A 12,823-nucleotide genomic window follows, 5' to 3' on the forward strand; every position below is an offset into this window, starting at 1 on the left:
ACCATTGGCCCATGTAAAGATCCTTTCTCCTCAATTCAGAATCCACCATGTCTGTCTTCCCCTGAGTCTGACAGTCCACCAGTGAGGGATGGGTTCCTTGGAGTTCCTGTATCCACCCCATCTGTCGTCCCCTGAGTCTGACAGTTCACCAGTGAGGGATGGGTTCCTTGGAGTTCCTATATGCGCCCCATCTGTCTTCCCCTGAGTCTGACAGTCCACCAGTGAGGGATGGGTTCCTGTATCTGCTGTTCAGCCATTTCCCAGCTGTACCTGGGGCAGAACCTGTTCGGGTTACATCCTGACTGCACATGACGATCCAGACATTTTCTTAGTCAGTGCCGACTCATTAGCCCAGAAGGTAGGGGAGCAAGAGAGCGAGTTCTCTCAGGTTTTAAAGAAGAGGCTTCATTTGGTTAGCCTGCCAGGTAATTTGTGTAAGTTATATTTGGCTTCAGTTAACTTCTAGTGAACTGTTGGATTCTAAATCCAAAATAACTGCTAATTGTTGGCCCTTGGAAAGATTTCGAAGACGTTGAAGTGAGTCTTTTGGTGGCTCCAGCCTCCCTCCCTTTCAGGGATCCTTCTGTCAGGGACCCAGTGCCCTCCTGGCCCTGGCTTCCTGATGAAGCTCATGGGGAAGGGGGTCCCACTGCCTTCCCACACACAGCCTTCCCTGTTAGTGAACCAGTGCACCTCAAGGATCGCAGTATCCCTCTGCCCCATTCCTCCCAGGCAACTGCTGAGGAAAGGCACCTTCCCAATTAGGCAGAACCCAGAATGTCCAGGTTAGTGTAGGAGAGCGCAGGTCCTGGTATGGGGGGTTACTGGCAAAGCAATCTCAACCTTGCTGCTTCTTTTTTTTTTTTTTTTTAAAGATTTTATTTTTTCCTTTTCTCCCCAAAGCCCCCTGGTACATAGTTGTATATTCTTCGTTGTGGGTCCTTCTAGTTGTGGCATGTGGGACGCTGCCTCAGCGTGGTCTGATGAGCAGCGCCATGTCCGCGCCCAGGATTTGGACCAATGAAACACCGGGCCACCTGCAGCAGAGCGCACGAACTTAACCACCCGGCCACGGGGCCAGCCCCTCAAGCTTACTTCTTAAATTTACAGTCATTGGAGGTAGAACCTCCTGCTGAAGAACCTGCTCCTCCAGCTGTAACTCTCCCTTCCCACAGCAGGGATGAGCTGGGCCTTAAAGGACCTGCAGATGCTACTGTAGAGAGAGCAAAGGGAATCAAGCAGAGAACGTAAGGAATATGAAAGATGCGGTTTGCAAAGTGGATCCCACCAAACTGGCTGCTGTCTTGGGCTTCCAGGCCAGTCCCACTCACACGGGACCTTTGGAGGAAAAGGGAACCTTTCGAAGGAGGTCTCCCTTTTCACCTTTAATATCTTCTTTTTCGCTTTGAGACAGGCTCATTCTCTAGGATGGGGGCAGGAAGCAGCCCTGTATCTGGTGCAGGTCTAACAGGATTCCGATTGCTTAATACAGGATCATAACCAGAGCATGCGGGCAGCTAAAAGCACACCTGGACAGTGAGGTGGGAGGCGGGGGAACAGGGATGTTGTTCCTCACATCTATCCACCTCTTGATCGCAAGTACTGGCTTCCCGCAATCTCTTTTTGAGTGCATTTTTACATTGTAACTACACCCTACATGCTTTAGGATGAAGGAATGAGTCAGGGTTCAGGCAGCAGCGTGCATTCCGGGTGCTCCTGTGCCTTCATGGGAGGCGAAGGTGACCGGCCAGTGTCCCTCTGATCACACGGTGCTCAGCAGGGTCGTACACGCTCAGCAGCGGGGGTACCGTGGCCATCAGACGTGTGTTGATTGAGAATCGAACGTTCCTCCCACACTGGGGATGGGGACATAGGTTTGACATTTGGGAAGGAAGGGAGAGAGCCCCCTCTTCCTGCTACAGGCCCGCAGGACAGGACAAAGGTGGCTTTGAGAGGTTCACCCGCAGAACACTCAAGCCCGAAGGTGCTCGTGGTCTCCTCACGCTTCAGAAGTGTGTGCTGCTAGCGTGTTTCTGCTCACCACACCAACTGCCAGCGCTCTAATACCCTACCCGAATGCCATGCTCGCTCGCCGGACCCTCCCCATTTCGCTGCTGTTGGTTTCTGCTGGGTAAGCTTCGTCTGCCACTGCAGGCTCGGCTCAGCGCAGGTTCTCACGCCGACTTTGGTTCCAGGTAGGGCTTCTCTGGAACAGTCCCCACCCCTAGACCCAATCCAGACACACATATGCACATACACATACACACACATGCATGCACACACATGCACATACATGCATACATGTGTGCACACACGCTATGGTAGGGACATAGTATCCAATTATTCTTCTTGCTGCCACAGCCACCCACCTCTGCCTTATTTCCTACAGCTTCCTCTCCATTGCGACAGTGCTCTTTTTCCAAGTTCCAGAGCCTTGAACTTTCACCATGTACCCAGTATATTTTTGTCATTTGCTCCTTTGTTCGTGCCATATTTACTGAGCGCCTGCTCGGGCACTGTGCTGGATGTGGGGATGTGTACCTACCCAAGGAGCCCACTTCCCCTTGGCTTCCTGCTCTGACCACCTGGCGGGTCCTGCAGTGTCTGCTCCACTCTGCTCACCGGTGTGGGTGGCAGGGTCCTATGACTCACACCTGCATCTCCCAGGTCATGCTTGCTGGTGTGTCTGGACCTCAGAGTCTTGCTCACCTGGACTGGCCTAGGTTGCTTCCTGGAGGGAAGGAACATCTTGTTTCTTTTGCTTGAACTATGATAGCAGAGGCCTGCCTGAGACTCCAGGGAGCAGCTCATGCTGGTACCTAAAACAGCCTTCTCCAACCCTCCAGCCCCAGAGGGAACACTGAGAGCCGACTGCGGCCTATTCCCTGTAGTCTGCCTGGCCTTGTGCTAATTAGCCAGGCCCTAAGGAGTCTGGGTCATGCACAACAGCCTGTGGCGTAAGCTCTAGCGGGGCGGTGTGATTGTGTGTTGTGTGCATGCGAGAGCGCTGCTGTTATGGAAGAAGGAGCTCTCAGAGGAGAAAGCTGACCTATCAGTTAGAGAAAGAAGCCTCTCAAAGTCACAGAATAAGCTCCTGAAGAAAGAATGTCTTGAACTTGAAGATGGAAGGGTGGGTGGAGTAGGCATAGGGTGGACTGGGGGGCAGCTGGCTACCCTTAGTGAAAGGGGGCTGGACTGAGAGTCCCAGGTCCCACATATCTGCCTGCTATTAACCCACTGTGTGGCCAGGGTATATTAATCATGTGTTTCTGCTGCTCTGACATCCGGGGCTTTGCTGACCCTAGAGGAACTGCCCCTCCCAGGGTAGCCAATTCCTAGAGATAGAAAAGGACTCTCCTGAGAGCACACCTTTCATATGCCAACCAATCAATCCAGAACCCACAGCCACAACAACCTCCTTTATTGGCTGGCACACTCCAGGCCACTATCCCCCTGCCCTGATCACCCCAGGGCCAGGCTACAGATGACTTGGGACAGACCCTATGGCCCGGAAATCACTCACACCAACCAGTCCTAAACCTGCTTACCCTGCCTTGATGTTCGCTCCTGTGGAAACCACAGTAAAGGCTTTTGCCCATGTTTTCCCTTCTCCCTCTGCCTCCTGACCACCCTACTGCTTTCCCGTATGCCCTGCCCCATGGCATGGTGTTCTCCCTCCTCTTGGGAATTATGAGTAACAAACTGTCTTTTCAATGGCAATTGTCCCCTGATCTGTTGGCGTCACCATGCCTATAATAAATAATAAAACCTACTTTTAAAAACACACTAGGAAGTCTGAGCTAGGAAGTCAGTTTTCTTATCACTAAAATGAGAGATTGGATTAAATTGACTTTTTTAGAGTCTCCTTTTAATGACAAGATGGGCTCTGGAGCTCCCCTGCTAACTCCCCCAGGATCCCAACCCTGGGGACCCTCCCCTCTCCCTGTCCCTCAGGGGCTGAAGGAGGCCGTGCCTGCTGCCCACCTTCCTGCTCCCTGCTGCTGGGCGCACTTCCTAGCCATCCCAAAGAAAGAACTCTGCCTCTTAGCTGGGGATTGGAATCCTGAATAAAATTCAGACAATGCTGATGCCAACGTCATTTTGAAGCTAAAAGGTTGTAGTTCAAGAGAAAACACTAAATTCAATTGCTTCAGTGTGGAACTATTAATTACCCAAATTAAAAGTCTCCATTTATTAAGACTTGGAAACATGGAACCTCAACTTTTTGCTTTCCCAGAATCATTGATGTCCCCTTAGAGGCACTGTTGCTCCATTTCTCCTTCCCCAGCCCCAGGCGGGAATCTCATCTAGAGTGTCTCTCTTTTTCTTGTATTGTGGTAAGAACACTTACCATGAGATCTCCTCCTTAACACATTTTTAAGTGTACGATCCAGTCTTGTTAACTAGAGGCACAATGTTGCACAGCAGATCCTTAGAGCTATGGATCTTGCATAACTGAAACTTTATAGCCATTGAAGGGCAACTCCCCATTCCCCCTCCCCCAGCCTCCGGCAACCAGCCTGCTACCCTCTGCTTCTAGGAGTTTGACTGTTTTAGAAACCTCCTATAAGCCGACTCATGCATGATTTGTCCTTCTCTCTACTGCGTCTTATAGGCAGTTTTCTGGACCCTGGTGTTGCTCCAGCTTCTGGAATGGACCCTGGACCTGGGCACAGGACTTCAGGTGTAGCTGCCAGCGTGGGTCGCAGGGCTCACCAACATCAGAGGTCTGGGCTCAGGTTACTGCAGCCCAAGGAGAGGTTAGTGGGTTCGCTCTCATTAGTGGAGAGCACTCCTGGGTCTGTATTTGCTAGAAGAATAGTTTTACCTTATGAGTCCCCTAGATGGTGCTACTTGTCAAGTGTGTTTCTTTTCTTTTTTCTTTTTTTCTCTCTTTTGAGGCTGCTGGCATCTCACTGTGGCCTCCCAGGCATAAGTTAGCCTCCATTGTCTTAGTGGAAAGTTACGGTCGTCAGACTTGGTGAGTGACGTCAGAGATGATTTTTACTGGAAATAATCCTCACCTCTGGGTATTTCAAAATGATTTAGAATAGGAATGTGATGGATGACTTGTTTATATGTGTGGCACGTGGCTTTCATTCTTCGTCGCGTGACTGTCTGATCGGTAATTCTGTGTGTATGGAGGGTGGTTGATATTTACAGAGATGTGACTGTGGTGGGCGGGGAGACGTGGGATGGCAGAGTTTACTAGGGAGAGTCCATATTCTTTCCTCATCCCTCTCTCTCCCTGGTTCAACTTTTCTTTAGGTAAGAAAAATATCCGGAGATCCTGACCCTTCACAAGTCTCCAAATGTCTCCCTTATCTGCTCTCCACACTGCCTGAAATCCCCCCAGGACACGTTCATTTCTTTGCATTATCACGAGACTTCTTATAAAATATATATTCATTTGCGCGTGTAGCTAGCTGAAACCACACTGACCTGGGAATCAGAATTTTAGTAACAGAGATGAAAGGATGATCTAGGAGCATAGGGAAACTTTTTGTGATGAAGGGCAATAAACTTCAATGGGCTGTGTTCCGGTGGGAAATTGTGGGCATCATGAGAGGTGAGTGAAGACCTGCAGGAATGCCAGAAAGCAGAAGGAAGCACTGAGGTGGAAAGTGGGAGGGAACCGAAGACACACTCTGCCAGGTAATGCTGAGGACTGCTGGCTGCCTATCTGAATGGTACACCCTTTGTCCAACATGGATACCCTGGGAGCAATCTCCTAGTAGAGAGGATGCTCCCCATACTTTGCTAGCGTTCCTGATGCGCGTCCATGTGTACTCTAACCAACTTATAGGCATCTTGCTTGTTTCCAGGAATTGCCACTGCAGAGTGAACCTAAAGTCTTTGCAGGAGGGGAGTTTGGTTGTCCACTGGTGAAAATGGATGGGCTGCAGCTCTTGGTGCATTTGTTAGGTGTTATTGGCAACATTTTATGGCTCTGCTCTATCATTTGGGGCCAAGCTGGTCATCTGCAGGTCAAGGAGGTCATCAGGAGAACTGTGGGGCCAGAGCTGACTCAAGCTTCCCGTTACCCTGGGTTTTAGAGGAGTGAAGTGTGGAGGGAGGAGAGAGATGGCCAGAAAAGGAACAGTAGTTATCCAAGTAATTAGTTAGGTTAGATCAGTAATTTCAGTTTTCTCTTTGCTGTTAACTCTCACGTTACAGTCTGAAGTAAGACTTCGCTCCTCACTGCCTTTATTTTCCTTTATTTCTCTCTCAAAGCTGTGATTCCAGCTTCAGTACTTTATAACCCATCGATCTGGAGATGTGAACAGTATCTTGAGGAAAGAAGGGTAGGAGAAGTGAAGAGAGAAAGCTGGCTGACGAGTGAGCAGGGCCTCTCCCCACCTGTGCTGGGTGTCGGGCCCTGGTGCAGGCTGCACACCCTCGCTGCCACCCGCGGTCCTCCCGAGAGTGGTGGTGGTGTCTAACTGAGGTGACGGCAACACATAGTCAACCAGTTTATCTGACCTTTGGGCAGACCCAGCATCCGGTCTGGCTGTCTTGCATACACAATCAATTTCTTCTAAGATGTTGGCTGATAAAGGCTTAAAATATCACCTCTCCTAGAGACTTTTGTGCTTTAATTAAGAATTCGTGAATGAAATCCAAACTCCTTAGCTTTGTGTTCAGTGTCCCCTCTGCTCTGTTCCCAGTCTTACCTTCCTAGACATATTTCCCCTTTACGTACCTTCCAAGCCAGCCCGGTCATGAGACAGGAAGCTCTTCCAAGGCCGGCGTACGATTTAGTCTTTGGTATTTGTGGTAGATACTAAATGAGTCCTGCTTGCCTGAGTTCACACCTGGATAGGGGACAACCTGACTGAATCTGGGTTGACCTTATGACTTCTTGGACAAATAAAACCTGCTAGAAGTGAAGCTGTGTGAGTCCTGGGCCCAGACCATAAGAGACTATGCAGCTTTTTTCTCTTGCTGTCTTGAATGCCATGCAAGAAAGCCAGCTTCCTTGAGCATGTGAGTTCCTGGGGAGAGAGAGGCCCTGGACAGGAAAGACCACGAGGAGAGGGAGACAGACATCTAGCTGCCAGCTGGTGGCAGTCCTCTTGGCTGAGGTGCCGCCCTATACATGAGGCCCTCCTGGATTTTCCAGTCCTGGAGGACCCACGAGCTGATAGTGGAGTGGAGATAAGCCAGCTCCTGAGCCCAGTGCAGACGGCAGAATTGCGAACAACCCAATGGTGGCTGTTGCCCTCCACCACTGAGCTCTGGGGTATTTGTTACACAGCAACAGAAGCTGCTGCAGTGCGGTGGGTCATCTTCGTGTCTGTATGCCAAGCAGGGTTTCCTCTGTGGCTCACCGTCTCCGGGGCCTGCCGCACACATTCCCACCTTCTTATGCCCCTGTGCTCACGCTCCTCCAACCTGGAACTCCAACTTGGAGAAATTAATTTTTCCCTTTTATCTATCAAAATATAACCAATCCTACCTTCTCGGACACCCCAACTAGAACTGATCCTTCTCTTCTAAACTCCTTTGGCACCTGTCCTCTTGCTATTTGGCATATTCTGTCTTTCTGCATCTATGTCTTCTCACGACGGTTACCTTTTAGCCTCCTCAAGGGCACGTTCCGTTCTTTTAATGTCTTTATGGAGATAGAATTCACAGACCAAGAAATTCATTCATTTGAAGCATACAATTCAATGGGTTTTAGTATATTCGCAGAGTTACGCAACCATCACCACAGTCTCAGTTTAGAATACTTTCATGGCTCCAAAAGGAAACTCCGTACCTGTCAGTAGCCCTCCCCATTCCACCCGACCTCTAGCCTCAGGCAACCAGGAATCTACTTTCAGTCTCTACAGATTTAGGACCCTTTTTTTTTTTTTTTGTGAAGTAGCAGTTACTCTGTGTTGACTAATTGAGTGAAACCTCTAGAACCTTTTTAAGAGCCCCAGGAAGGAGCAGGCAGTGTCCCAGCTTCAGGTTCCGTGACAGGAGCAGAGAGAGACTTTTGTCGAGGAAGGTTTCCATGGCACCTCGCACATCACCCCGTCTGTGTAGCTCTGTGTACTGGGGGAGGACGTGGTAGGATCTTGGGTCACACCTCAGCTCTGCCAGTTACTAGTTCTGAGGTCTAGGGCTGGCTACCCAGCTTCATGACCCTCAGCTTCCTCAGTAATAGGACTCATGAGTTTAGTGTGGGGACCAGATGAGATGACCCACAGGAGACACCCCCATGGTACCAACAAAGTTACTTCCCTTTCCTTCTAATGCTTGTGCTGTTGAGCCCCTTTCACTACACAGTGAATCGATCCACCATCTTGACTCTGCTCCAAGTGGTTGGTCTGCTCTAATGAGGAATGGCTGGACCAAGGCACTGTGGGCAGGGGGTGCCTGGAGAGCTGGGGACAGTGTGATGGTACCAGGGGGACAATCTGAAACCCAGACATTCCCAGACAGAAGACTCACTGGACAGACTTTCCAGCAGTCTCTTCCAAAGATAAGACTTTGGATAGGACTCCTCCTTTTCCAGTTTCCTCTAGAGTGGCTTTTTGGGCACACACGTCTAGGCAGCCATTTAGTTGCAGATTGCCGGTCCTTTTATATAGATTGGCATAGATGTCCTCACAGAGAAGGCTGGGTGAGCATTTTGGCGGTTTGGTCTCCCCTAGAAGAGACAGGAGAGAAAGACAAATGTGGGCCAACTCAGGGCCAGGCTCCTCTGAATCTGGTGGTGGATTTGATGTACTCTGTTGTCTTGATCTATCAGCTTTCACACAATTTATAACTGGGACTGCTTGTGTCATCCTGAACTCCCATGGGGAGAGCAGGCAGGGACCAGGCTGCCCTACGAGTAATGTCAATTACACCCCACTGACTCCCTCCCAGCCAGGTCGCCCGCTCGCTTTCTAATGGGGCTCCCACACCCGGGGGCTCCTGGGGGTGGGGGATAAGACTGCACAAGCAGAGCAGCTTCTATACAGACTCAGAGCACTCTTGGGACAGAGTTTCTCACTGTCACGGCAGAGGCAAGGTGGCAGGGAGCCCGGCAAAGACCAAGAAGTGGGGCTGCTCCTTTGCTTGGTCTCATGAGGCTCAACTGGCACATTTCCCCAGCCTGCGGCTCTGATCTTTGGTTCGCACTTTGTGGAAGGAAGACCAAGAAGGATCTTTTGGCCCTCAGTTTTCGCCTAGTCCTGTAGTCACAGTAGACCCAGCTTCATAGCCTATTGCCCACTCTACCCCCAAAACCCGCCTGATATTCTGGTGAAGTTCTGGATACTCCACTGCACATTCTTGGGCATCTCTGTCTTGGCTCTGGCCCAGGACGCTCGCTGCTCAGTGTAGTGCCCTTGCCCTTCCAGTGACGAAGTGGGAGCACGGGGGCTGGCGAGGAATTTGGGTTCCCTCTGCTGACTGCTAAGGGGATTCCCGTCACTGGCTTGGTGACTGCTGTAGGAATCATGGCACCTGCCTGCTAATCGACCTCTGCCCTTGGTCAGAAGGGCTCAAAATGAGTTCTGTTAGCCTCTTTCGTTTCAGCCAGAGCCAGAGGGTAGAAGAGAGGAAGCTGAGGTAGGTGCTGCCACTGCATCGTAAGTGCATGCATGGAGGCTGGGGATGTGAGCAAAGGCACGCAGGGGACCTGCTGTCCTCTCCCTTTGATTGTTTTCTCCCCCTCCCTTTTCCACTCCCATACCCCCACACTCATAAAAATAGGAAGTGATGTCATCACATGTGTGCATGGCTCCCCTTCATGTGACGCCTCTGGGTCACCACTTCCTGTTTCTGAGTCATCGGGAAGGTAATTTCCCCCTGATGTCCTCAGAGGGACACTCTGATCACTCAGCATCTACCCAGTCTCCCCTTCTTCTCTCTTTTCCTTAAAACCAAAAATGAAAGCTTTCCCACCCCCCCCCCCAAAACACCCCTAAACTAAACTAAATACAGTACAGCTGCTCGTCTGAGCTGCTGCGGGCTTGCACGGTGCCTGCTGGGTGACAGCCTTCAGCCTCTGCTTGGAAGGACGGCTGAGCACCTGGGTTTAATTGGATAGTTAATTACAAGTGAAGATGACTCTCAGGTGCCTCTCCTTCTGCAATAAGATCTGTCCTAGATCCTGCCTACTAAGGGAAGGGGGGAGGCATTTGGCTGCCTCCCAAAATAAAGAATGAATCAAACTGCCAGAATAAGATACCCCAGGAGGCACGAGATGGCAGTGGAACGATTTGTTAGAATCAACTGAAGCAAATCTTCAAGGAGCTGGTTCTGCAGACAGCCCCACACTGCATTTTTCTTCCCTTTTCTCTCCCCCTCCTCCTCCCTTTCTAGTATTTTCTTTCTTCTTTTTTCTTTTCCTTCCCTTCCTTCCTTCCTCCCTCCCTCCCTCCCTTCCTCCCTTTCTGCCTTCCTAGTGGAGGCGGGGTAGCTGGGGTGAGAAGGGTGAAGAGCAGAGAGGGCCCCTCCAAGCTTTCCTGGGGGAGCTGGGGGCAGCAGGTCAGAAACCTGGCTGCACGTGTGACTGCGTTGTGCTGCTCTGGGCAGGCTCCACTGTTCCTAGTTTCTTCTTTGTTTTCCTTGCTCTCCGAGCTGTTAAATTATGGTTGGGGGTAGAACTGAGGGCCTTGAACATCAGCGCCATGGAAGACTCGAGCAGAGGAGCAGAGGGGAGGGCAGAGGAGCTCTCCATCTGAGCCAGTCTCTTGGAAGCTGCCCTGCCTCCCCTCGAGAGCACCCTGAGCCTGTGACTCGGTTATGCCCAGGAGGGACTTGTGGCCCATAGCCGGGGCTGGGAGGCAAGAGGACCATCAGGTCCTGGCCCTGTGTGGACTTGGGCAGGCCGTGGAACAGCTCTAAGCCTCCATGTCTTCACCCATCAAGTAGAGACAATCACAGGGGATGTGGTATAAGGTTGTGTGAGCCTAAATGAAAATGATGCAGGCGAAGCGTGTGACACCATCGCAGACACCCTAAGTGTCCAGCCTGTTCATTGCTGGGCCGCGGTCGCGGGGTGTGGTCTTCGCGGGACTGCTCTCCTCCTCGGGGTCACACTCTCCCCTGGTGCACTGGAGTTGCCCCTGTCCGCTTCATCTTAATCCCCTTCTAATCGCCTTGGGGTGAGAAGCTATCAAGTGTCGGCAGCCCGGTGGGTGCGCGCCCCTCCCGCGCCATGTGAGGCTTCTGGGCATGCAGGCCCGATACAATTTCACGTATTATTTGGGCTCATTCACTGGGCTTATTTTGGAAGCCTGGCTTTGTGAGGCTTCTGGGAGCCTGGCTGGGAATTATGCAACCGCTTCAGTCTGGTGCACCAAAGCCGCTGCCTCCTGAGCTGGGAGAAAATTTGCGGAGAAAGCTGGTGAAATCGAGCTCCTCAGCTCCCCAGAGGAGAGAGGGCCTGGGGGCTCTCTTGTCTCCAGTGACGGGCCTGTTGACTGACCTTGGCTGTGAGCCCACTGATGAGGAAGGAGGCGTGGAGAATTAACAGACGTGGACTCTCTTAGTTCTGAGTCCCCACCCTGGGGACAGGGAGAAGGGAGAAGAGAAGAAAGGAGGAGCAGAGGAGGAAAAAGAGAGAAAGGAAAGGAAAAAGGAGGTTGAGCGGGCAGGAGGGGACTGGTAGAGCGGGAACGCTGCAGAGTGCACAGGAGGTGGCTCACTTTGCGTCAGATGGCCCTGCCTCCCTAGCTGTGAGGGTCCCTTCTTGAGCGTCCTCTGCTCCTTCCCCTCCAGGGCTCCTTCAGGGCAGATACTGCGCTCCTGTGACTTCTGAAAGTGCCACTTCCTCCAGCAGAGTTTCTGAGATGAGGAACTGGGGGCAGGAGGGAGAAACAAGAAATGGTGACCTGTGAGCTAATGGGGCGGCTCTGCCTGCATGAGCGCGGTCTCGCTGCCCCCTGGGCCCTGACGCAGGCCAGGCTGTGGAAGCAGCCCCTCCGCTGACTTGTTGGGGGTCTGCTCTCCTCTTGCGACACACCACCTTCCTTGAGACCTGTCCGGCCCTCTGAGGTGGGAGTGCTACTTCCATTTCACAGGTGAGTAGTCTGAGGCTCAGAGAGGCGAAGCAGCATGTTCTGGGTCACGTGACTGTTAAGTGGCAGAGCCCATCAGCTCCAGCTCTGCCTGGCTCCAAAGCCATGTGTTATGGTGCTTTACGCCATCCAAATGTCCTGTTGATTTTGTCTCCAAAATACGTCCTGATTCTGCTCACCTCCCTCCACGCCCAGGATACATCCAGACCAGGTCGCCATCCTCTCCTACCTGGCAACTTGCAGTAGCTTCTTTACTGGTCTTCCTGTTGCTGCTTTCGTCTGTCTCCAATGTATTCTCCACAGAGCTGCTAGAGAAATAACCCTAAAAGACAAATTGGCTCATGTCATGCCTACACATAAAACCCCCCAAGTGCTTCCCAGTGCACCTGGACTGAAATCTGGACTTCTTAACATGGTCTGCAGGATCTATCAGAACTGGCTCAGCTCTCTTGGAGTGTCTGAAACTCATTACACAGTTTCATTAATACTGTTGTTTCCTTTACTCAGCATGCTCCTGGACATCTTTTCTGCCTCAGGACCTTGGCACATGCTGCCTTTTTCAGGAAGGAATGATGTTCCCTCCAATCTTCACCTGGCTAATTCTTATTCATCCTTTGGGTCTCAGCTTAAATGTCACTTCCTTATAGAGCAGAGACCTTCCTGAACTCCTAATCTAATTAACCCATCCTTGTGCTTGGAGCTTCTTGGTAGGCAAAGAAGCAAGCACCATCAAGTTACAGAGATCTCATTGTCAGGAAGGAAAGAAATGCCAGTTCTTCAGGGGTGAGAGTTTCCTTTGGCACTGAATTCAAAAAGAA

The sequence above is a fragment of the Equus caballus genome, chromosome 2 (genome assembly GCF_041296265.1).
Source record: "Equus caballus isolate H_3958 breed thoroughbred chromosome 2, TB-T2T, whole genome shotgun sequence".
Classification (NCBI taxonomy): domain Eukaryota; kingdom Metazoa; phylum Chordata; class Mammalia; order Perissodactyla; family Equidae; genus Equus; species Equus caballus.